Source organism: Sorex araneus, chromosome 3 (assembly GCF_027595985.1).
Source record: "Sorex araneus isolate mSorAra2 chromosome 3, mSorAra2.pri, whole genome shotgun sequence".
Classification (NCBI taxonomy): domain Eukaryota; kingdom Metazoa; phylum Chordata; class Mammalia; order Eulipotyphla; family Soricidae; genus Sorex; species Sorex araneus.
The window spans coordinates 214,630,101-214,640,688 of record NC_073304.1 but is presented as its reverse complement, the minus strand read 5'-3'; positions in this window follow the sequence as shown (position 1 = coordinate 214,640,688).

Genomic DNA, 10,588 nt, shown 5'->3' with positions numbered 1-10,588 from the left:
GAGGGGAGGGGAGGGGAGGGGAGGAGAGGAGAGGGGAGGGGAGAAAATGCAGATGTTTCCAGAGTGGAAAAAGCAAGCAAAGATCGGTAGTGCCAAGCTAGTGAGACACATGTTCAAGAGAGAATATGGGCTTGAGAGGGCGAGCAAGAAGAGCACTTTCTTTGGTGCTTGAACCACACTGATCAAATCCAGGTCTCCCATATGCAAAGTGTGTGTGCACTCCATTCCCTTTAGCTATTTCCTGTCAAACTTTATAGAGCTAAATGCAATCATTTGGACCATAGAATTAAATATGAACCAAAAAAGTGTAAGACCATTGGAAAAAAAATTTTATTTTGGGTTTGGCAAAGATATCTTATATAGGATACCAGAAACACAATAAAAAGCCGAGCTGCTAAGTGGAACTTCAGAAAAAAAATGTTATTATTTTAAATATATATGCTTTTCTTGCCTGTGAGCACTGCTAGGATTTGCCCTAGAAAAATAAAACAAAAGTGACACATGTAGCATGCACTGCCATTTTGGGTCTTTTTTTTTTTTAACTTTTGGGTCACACCCGGTGATGCAAGGGGTCACTCCTGACTCTGCACTCAAGAATTACCCCCAGCAGTGCTCAGGGGACCATATGGATGCTGGGAATTGAAGCCAGGTTGGCTGCGTGCAAGGCAAACGCCCTACCTGCCGTGCTATTGCTCCAGCCCCATTTTTGGGTCTTTTTTGATTTTGTTTGGTGGGGGTGGAGGCAGACCAGGTTATGTTCAAGTTTACTCCTGGCTCTGTGCCCTGAGGTCATTCCTGGTGGTGCTTGAGGGACCCTATGTGCAACTAGAACTTGAACCTGGGTAGGCAGTGTGTCTTTCTTAACCACTGCACTATCTCTCCAAGCCCCTCCACTGAAAAAACAAATTTCTTTTTCTTTTTGGGTCACACCCAGTGATGCTCAGCACTCAGGAATTACTCCTGGTGGTGATCAGGGGACCATATGGGATGCTGAGAATTAAACCTGGGTCAGCCACGTGAAAGGCAAACTCTACCCGCTATGCTATCACTCCAGTCCCTAAAAAAAAAAAATGTTTTTTCTTCTTTTTTGAGTCACACCCGGTGGTGCTCAGGACTTATTTCTGGCTCTGTCCTCAAGGATTACTCCTGGGGGGTAACCCTAAGGAGGAGTGCCGAGGATCAAACCTGAGTTCCATGTTTCAGGCATCTCCCTCCCCGCTGTACTACATTGCAGGGCTCCATGCACAGGAACAATTTTTAAGTGTTCCTTTGGCATGAAGGTAAGAGCAAGGACTTGGGCCCCAGGTACTTTTGGCTTGGAATCCTGACTTGACCCCTGCACTGTAGCTTAGTTTATTTATAAAGTGAAACCATTGAAACTATTCACCTCAGGGTATTTACCCTTTTCTCTTTGTCTTTTTCTGCTCCCCTCCCAGGCAAAGCCTAAGACGTGGGAAAGTCAGCCCTGAATAACTTTCTCATCACCCCCCCCCTCCCCATCTGCCTGACTCAGGGCTCTAGGAAGGAAGGAAGGCCTACCGGGTGCAGTGGGCTCTGTGAGATATTTTCAGCCACTTAGGACATCCAACACAAAGCAGACATTCTCCCAAGGCAAGGCGAGCTGAGGTACACAGAAGTGTTCATTCTGAGTCCAAGTCCCTTTGTTCCGTGTGTATCTGTGAAACAAGAAATCTCATTTAGGAAAGAAATATGAGATATGAGAAAGGTGAGGGGGGAGAGAGAGAGAGAGAGAGAGAGAGAGAGAGAGAGGGAAAGAGAGAGAGAGACAGAAGATGGGATGAGATGGAATAAAATGATGTGTACCATAAAACAAAGAGAAGAAATTTTGCATCCAGAGTAAAAGCAAGTGTGTGCTCCTTCTACTTTGGCGGAATTATTTCTAAATTCTAAGTATTTGTGTAGAGAAAAGTCCTGCTGAGCTCTTCAATAGGGGAATAATTTCTTATAACTTCTTTAGCAGAATTAAAAAAAAATGGATAGGACATTTGCATTGCACGCAGGCAACCCTGGTTTGATTCCTCCGTCCCTCTCGGAGAGCCTGGCAAGCTACCGAGAACATCCCGCCCAGACGGCAGAGCCTGACAAGCTGCCCGTGGCGTATTCTGTATGCCAAACACAGTAACAACAAGCCTCACAATGGAGACGTTACTGGTGCCTGCTAAAGCAAATTGATGAGCAATGGGAGGACAGTGATACAGTGATTTATTAATGGGATGGGAGGGGGGCAGTGCTGAGGCTATTCCTGGCTCTGTGCATAGGAGTGACCCCTGGCGGTGCTTAAGGGAACATATATGTTGCCAGAGTTTTGCCAGAGGTTGTGGCTGCATGCAAGGCAAGTACCTTATTTCCCGTTTGTCTCTCTGACTCCTCTGTGGGAATTTTTTTCTTCTTCTTCTTTTTTTTTTTTTTGCTAGCAACATTTTCTAAAACATTGGGATCACGGCACAGTGATCAAAGCGGCCCTACGTCTTAAGGTTATGAAAACAATGGAATGCACTCACTTAGAGAAAGGAAGCGACGTGGTTCTTGCCCTGTGGTTTCCTGGGGGTTGAAAGACATGATTGCACAGCAAGAAACTCCCGGGCTGATGAGAGAGAAATAGGCTTCCCTGTAGAGGGCTCCAGTGACTGCGAGTGCAAATGACTCACGCTTGGGAGGTGAAAAGGAGCTTTGTGGCTGGGATGTGGCTGGATGGTGGATTCCATGCCTTGCCTGGGTGAGACCCTGGGTTCTGTCTGCAGTATTGGGAAAAGAAAAAGAAAGTAGAGAAAATGAAAAAAGAAAAAGTGTGGTGCCTGCACAATCCAGGGCGGACTAGACAGGTGTGAACCTGAGTGCTTGTTTTCAGTTGCTTGCCAGGCTGATCCTGCTTCAGCACATACCACCTCCCTTTATTATGAAAACATGTATAATTAATCAGACCTTTAGCTAAAGTCAAGCCACATCCCTGAGCGATGAGGGTGAGAGGCAGTTAACCCTCAACCTTGGCTGCTAATGGAAGGAGAATTTCTGGCAGCATCAAATCTTGGAACAGAGGATGATCCAAAACTATTCCTTATCTGGCTTATACCAGGGATGATTTTTTTGGTATATTAATTTGACTTTAAAAGTGTGATGATAAAAAATATTATAGAAACCTTTAAAACTTTTAGTGGTGTCAGTGAGAGAAGTGTTTGGGGAAAGGAGAAAGAATAGCACTTAAGGGGGCTGGAGCAATAGCACAGTGGGGAGGGCATTTGCCTTGCACGCGGCCAACCCGGGTTTAAATCCCAGCATCCCATATGGTCCCCCGAGTACCGCCAGGAGTAATTCCTGAGTGCATGAGACAGGAGTAACCCCTGTGCATCGCCGGGTGTGACCCCAAAACCAAAATAATAATAATAATAATAAAATAAGAATAGCTCTTAATAAATACTGTTAAGTGTTTTTAGACTTATTTTTTGTGAGGGTCACACCCACTGGTACTCAAAGCTAGCTCCTGGTTCTCTGCTTAGGGATCACTTCTGGCATGGTTCAGGGAACCATATGTAGTGCCAGGGATAGAACCCAGTATTTGCAAGGCAAGCACCTTATCTCTCTGACCTCTTGATTTGAAAATTTAAATTATTTTATTTGCTTTTAAAAATAGCAATATGGGGAGGTTGAGTTCTAGCTGGTGGTTTTCAAAAAGCTTTTTCTGGCTCTGCGCTCAGGAGTGACACCTGGTCGTGCTAGGGGACCATCCGTGGTGTGAAGGATTCAAACCTGGGTAAGGTAGGATGTAAGGCAAGTGCTTTAACCCCTGTATTATCTGGCCAGATTTTAAAAATTATATTTATTATGATATATTTGCACTAAGCAAAATATTATGAAATTTATATGTACAATTTTAGAATGAAGACTGGAGCAATAGCACAGAGGGTAAGGCGTTTGCCTTGCATGTGGTCAACTCAGGTTCGATTCCTCCATCCCTCTCAGAGAGCCAGCAAGCTACTGAGAATATCCCGCCCGCATGGCAGAGCCTGGCAAGCTACCCATGGTGTATTCGATATGCCAAAAACAGTAACAGGTCTCACAATGGAGACGTTACTGGTGCCCGCTCGAGCAAATCGATGAACAATGGGGATGACAGTGCTATGGTGCCACAGTTTTAGAATAATAAAACACTTATGTATCTATCACACAACGAGAATGACAATATCCTTAATTTTTTGAAGTGACCAGTGAACCCCTCTGTAATTATCCTTGTGCTGCTTCCCCAAATCGACCACATTCTAGTTAATTTTGCGGGATGGGGTTGGGGGGGTCACACCCAACTTTGCTCAGGGATTCTCCTGACTCAGTGCGTGGGGAAAGGAGAAAGAATAGCACTTAATTTACAGCAGCTCTTAGGAAGCCTGGGTCTGCTGCAGGCAAAGCATGTTCCCTGTCCATTGAGCTTTCTCTCGGTACCCTATTAATTTTTTTGTTTGATTGTGTTTCATTTGGGCGGCCCACACTTGTGTTGGTTTTGGACCACACCTGGGTGTGCTCAGAGCTTACTTCTGGCTCTGTGCTAAGGATTTATTCCTGCCTCATTGCTCAGGAATCACTCCTGGTGATGTTTGGGGGACCATACACGGTGCTAGGGATTAAACTGGGGTCTGCTGTCTGCAAGTCAAGCACCTTTAACCCTGTACTTTCTCTCTGGCCCAGGTTTCTTTGTTTATTGGGTTTTTGTTTTTGTTTTTGGGCTACACCCAGTGATGCTCAGGGCTTACTCCTGGCTCTGTGGTCAATAATCACTCCTATCAGGCTCAGGGACCGTAGGGGGTACCAGGGATCGAAACTGTGTCAGCCACATGCAAGGCAACCACCCTACCTGCTGTACTATCACTCTGGCCCCTGGCCCAGGGGTTATTTACTTATTTATTTTTGATTTGGGGGCTACATCTCGTGGTGCTCGGCGTTAGTCCAAGTTCTGTGCTCAGAAATTACTCCTGAGGGGCTGGAGCAATAGCACAGCGGGTAGGGCGTTTGCCTTGCACGCGGCCGACCGGGGTTCGATTCCCAGCATCCCATATGGTCCCCTGAGCACCGCCAGGGGTGATTCCTGAGTGCATGAGCCAGGAGTGACCCCTGTGCATTGCTGGGCGTGACCCAAAAAGCAAAAAAAAAAAAAAAAAAGAAAGAAATTACTCCTGAAAGTGCTTGGAGGACTGTATGGGATGCCAGGGATCAAATCTGGCTTGGCCAAATTTAAGGCAAATGCCTGACCTATCACTCTGTACTATCACTCTGGCCCCAACCCCAGGGTTTTTAAAAAGATGTTCCCAGAGCTAGAGAGATAGTGCGGGCATTAAGGTACTTGCCTTGCATTGACCGTGCTTTGATCCCCAGCACTGCTGGGAGTAATCCCAGAGCACAGAACTGGGAGGAGCTCCCAACACCATTGAAAGTAATTCCCACCTCCACTCCTTAAGTAAATAGATATTCTAATAAATGAACAGCAAGAGCACCATCCCTCAACTTTGTGAAGTGTACTTTGGTAAATTTCCCCCAAGTTCTCTAAATCCTCCTGAGCTTGCTTTAATAGCTACATAATATTTCACTAAGTGGCTGTAATTGACATTATTTAAGGGGCCAGAGAGATTGTACATTGGGAAGGGCTCTTGCCTTGCACACAGCTGACCTTGGTTCGATCCCCAGCATCCCATATGGCCCCAGAAATCTGTCAGGAGTAATTCCTGAGTGTAGAGCCAGAAGTAACCTCTGAGTATCACATGGTGTGGCCCCAAAACAAAATAAACAAAAAAGGCATTACTTGAATTGTGCCCTGTTTTTAAGCATTTATATTTTATATATTTTTCCTTGACAGTTACACATAACACAATTTTTGTTGTTTCCTTTTATTAAGATTTTTTAAAAAGTGACTTTGTTTTTGCTATCTATATCACAGGAAAATATACATAGTAAAAACCTACAATTCTGGGGCCAGAGTCATAGTACAATGGGTAGGACACTCACTTTGCACTTGGCTGACCTGAGTCTGATCCTCAGCATTCCATATAACTCCTGAGCATTTACCAGGTATGGCCCAAATCTCAATCAATAAAGAAATTAAATAAATAAAAACTTACAATGTTATGTTTACTTTTTTATTTTACTTATTTATTTATCTTTTTGGGTCACACCAGCAATGCACAGGGGTTACTTCTGGCTCATGCACTCAGGAATTACTCCTAGCGATGCTTGGGGGATCATATGGGATGCTGGGATTCGAACCTGGGTCGGCTGCGTGTAAGGCAAATGCCCTACCTGCTGTGCTATCGCTCTAGATAGACCCTGTTATGTTTACTTTTTTTTTTTTTGTGTGTGGGGGGGTCACACACAGCAGTGCTCTGGGTTTAGATAATCCTGACGGTGTGGTCAGGAACCACACCTGGCAGTGTGATTATGTGCTGACCACATGCGTTATCAAACGGGGTTGTCGCGATGCAAAGCACGTGCTTATCCTCTACAGTATCTCCTGGCCCTGAAACTTAGCATTGGGGGTGGGAGGGAAACTGGGGACATTGGTGCTGGGAAATTACACTGGTAGAGGGATGTGTGTTGGAACATTGTATGACTGAAACCCAATCATGAATAGCTTCGTTATTTTCTATCATTTTTTTAAAAAATTCACGTTAAAAAAAAAACCCTTATCTGGGGCTGGAGCGATAGCGCAGTGGGTAGGGTGTTTGCCTTGCACGCGGCCAACCCAGGTTCAATCTCAGTAATTCCTGAGGGCAGAGCCAGGAACAATCCCTTAGCATTGCTGGTTGTGACCCAAAAAGCCAAAAAAGTTAAAAACAAACAAACAAACAAACAAAAACCTTATCATTGACACATTTTTATCTAGTTTTGATTTTTTTGTTTTTTGTTTTGGGTCACACCCAGAGATGCTCAGGGGTTACCCCTGGTTCTGTGCTCAGGAATAACTCCTGATGAGTTCAGGGGACTGACCACATGGGATGCCAGGGATTGAACCCGAATGGGCTGTGTGCAAGGCAAACACCCTACCCACTGTATTATTGCTTTATCTCCTGCAAAATCCAATGACAGTAAGTATACATGCACTGTTGTGAACCAGAACATTATCCACCTAAAGAACTTCCTCATCATCCTATGTGGAAACCACACACTAGCTGTCCTGTCCTGCCCCACTCCCTTGTAGCCAGAAAATTACTTTCTGTCTCTTGAATTTGACAACTCCTTGTATGCCCACAAATGAAATCACAGTATTTGTCCTTTTGTCCCTGGTATATTTTCTTGCATAATATTTTCAAGGTTCATCTCTACTGTAGCAGGAATCAAAATTTCATTCTCTTTTTTGCTGTTGTTGTTGTTGTTTGTTTTGTTTTTTGCTTTTGGGGCCACACCCGGCAATGCACAGGGGTTACTCTTGGCTCTGCACTCAGGAATCACCCCTGGCGGTGTTCAGGGGACCATATGTGATGCTGGGAATCAAACCTGGGTTGGCTGCGTGTAAGGCAAATGCCCTACCCGCTGTGCTACCACTCCAGCCCCTCATTCTCTTTTTTCATACTTAAACTTGCAGAGGAGAAACCATGATCCGAAGCTGGTTTTCCCAGGTGAGTTGATCCATCACCATGCTCCTTCTTGCGATTTTCCCAGAGGTGCAAAACTTGAGTGCACTATTCATGGGAGTAGGGAGACAATATATTTGCACTACTGGAGTGGGTTGTGCAGTGGGAGTTGTGCATGTGTGTTCAGGATGAGGGGTGGAGGGGGCTTGGCTCAAAAAAGACTGAAATGAGGGCTGGAGAAAATAAACGATTTTTTCCACAAGAAAGGTCCTTGTAAGGCAAGGGGCGGCTATGGCGGTCAGCGGGGTCAGCAAGAGTGCTGCAGTCGGGGCAGCCAACGCCATGGACATGCTGGGCAATGGGTGCGACTGGCGTCCGGGCGTCTACTGCTTCGATACCTATAGGAGCAACTTCTGGAGGAACTTGATCCTTAGTTTGGGACTTTTTGCTTCTGGAGTTTGGCTGGCCAGGAATTGAGCGACAATGATTTAATGGCACCTAAGCCTGGGGTGCAACCAAGAAGCGCATGGAATCCCTGTAGAACCTTCCAAAGACAGCTCTCATCTGGCTTTCCTGATGGCAGCTGATGTGGATTCAGAGGGACCTTCCCCGTTTCCTCAGAACTCCATCCTCTTGGCAGCATTCAGGCTTCAGTTGCGGTGTTCATGTTTTGTGAAGTTCTGTAATAGTTCCCATTTTTCTGGAGGGGTGCACTTTGATCTTATCTTGGATCTTATGTATGGTATTTAAATAAACACTGCATACAAAGACAACAAAAAAAAGGTCATTGCTACCAGGTGAATCAAGATGCACGAGTTCACAGAAATATTTTTCATTTTCCCCAGACTTCCTTGGTGCTTAAAATAAAAGTGCTTTAGTCAGTGAGATGCAATGTGTGTGTGTGTGTGTGTGTGTGTGTATGTGTGTGTGTATGTGTGTGTGTGTGTGTGTGTGTGTGTGTGTGTATCTTTCATTTGTTTTCGGGCGTTTACTCCTGACTCTGCTCAGAAATCATTCCTGGGGGGCTGGAGCGATAGCACAGCGGGTAGGGCGTTTGCCTTGCACGTGGCCGACCCGGGTTCGATCCCCGGCATCCCATATGGTCCCCCAGCACTGCCAGGAGTAATTCCTGAGTGCAAAGCCAGGAGTAACCCCTGAGCATCGCTGGGTGTGACCCAAAAAGCAAAAAAAAAAAAAAAAAAGAAATCATTCCTGGTACTCCTGGCAATGCTGGGGAACCATCTGTGGTTTTGAGGATCAAATCTTGGTTGGCCCCATGATGCAAGGCAAGCACCTTACCTGTTGAACTCTCTCCAGTCCCAATTTTTCCCTCACTCCTTTCTTCCCTCCCTCCTTCCCTCCCTCCCTTCCTTCTCTCCTTCCTTCTCCCTTTCATTTTTGGGCTACATCTGGCAGTACTCAAAGCTTACTCCTGGCTCTGTTCTGCACTCATTGATCACTCCTGGCAGACTCAGGGAACCATATGGGGTGCCAGAGATGAACCTGGGTCAGCTGTTTATAAGGCAAACGCCCTCCCTGCTGTCTTATTGGTCTGACCCCCACCTTTAAAGGTTTAATAAAATGTTCTATATACTGGACCTTTGATAGAAAAGTTACTAAAAAGGGCTGGAGGGGGCTGGAGAGATAGCACAGCGGGTAGGGCGTTTGCCTTGCACGCGGCCGACCCGGGTTCAAATCCCAGCATCCCATATGGTCCCCTGAGCACAGCCAGGGGTAATTCCTGAGTGCAGAGCCAGGAGTAACCCCTGTGCATTGCCGGGTGTGACCCAAAAAGCAAAATAAAATAAAATAAAAATAAAAAGGGCTGGAGAGGTACTACAAACAGCAGGTAAGGCACTCACCTTTAATTAGCTGACCTGGGTTCCATCCCCACACTACCTATGTCCCTCAAGTCTCACCAGGAACGGTCCCTGAGTGCAGTCAGGAGTTAAATCCTGAGTACTGCTGAGTGTGGCCCCAAATCAAAAACAGAAAAGAAAGAAAAGAAGAAAAAAGTTACTAAAAAGCACGCTTACTAAATAAAAGATGAATTTACTTATTTTTTGTTTTTTTTTTTTGGGGGGGGGGATGCTAAGGACTTGCTCAAGGGACCATATGGAGTGCCAGAGAATCAAACTTGGGCTGTCAGCATTGCAGGAAAAATGCTTTGCCTGTTATACTTTCTTCCTGGCCCCTCAAAGATGATTTTTTGGTGGTGGTGGGGCACACCCAGTGATGCTCAGGGGTTACTCCTGGTTCAACGCTCAGTAATCATTCTTGATGGTGCTGGGGGTTCAAACTTAGGTTGGTCACGTGCAGGGCAAGTGTCTTACCCCCTGTACTATCTCTCCAGTCCCTCAAAGATGAACTTTTAAAGATTCTTACTATCTTTGGGGCTGGAGAGATAGCACAGCGGGTAGGGTGTTTGCCTTGCACGCGGCCGACCTGGGTTCAAATCCCAACATCCCATATGGTCCCCTGAGCATGGCCAGGGGTAATTCCTGAGTGCAGAGCCAGGAGTAACCCCTGTGCATCGCCAGGTGTGACCCAAAAAGAAAAAACAAAAACAAACAAAAAAAGATTCTTACTATCTTCAACTTGTTCTCTCACCCAGTCTTATGGAATGTTTGCTTTTAATTCTTTGCTAATATTGAGTACTATAAACAAAAACTTTGCTATTTTTCTCCACCTGCTTAATTTTAAGTTTGGCTTGCTCTAAAAATTGTTTTGCCTTCTCCTTGAGGTTTACCACTGTCTTGGTCCTAGAACATTCATTCATTCTTACATCTGGTGTAGGCAAGGGATGCTGAGTCTCTGGTAACCCCGAGGTGAGCTGCCTAGAAGTGACATACAGAGTGACAAATTTTGACATAAGACCATTCGTGGAAGAAAGACCTTGAGAGCCATCTTGCCAGGAGATGCCTATGGCTGTCCCTTGAAGCTCCGTGCAGGTTGGGTGACATCCAGGAAGACCATGATGGCAAAGGGGTGTGGCAGGCACTGACAGTGCCCAGACACTG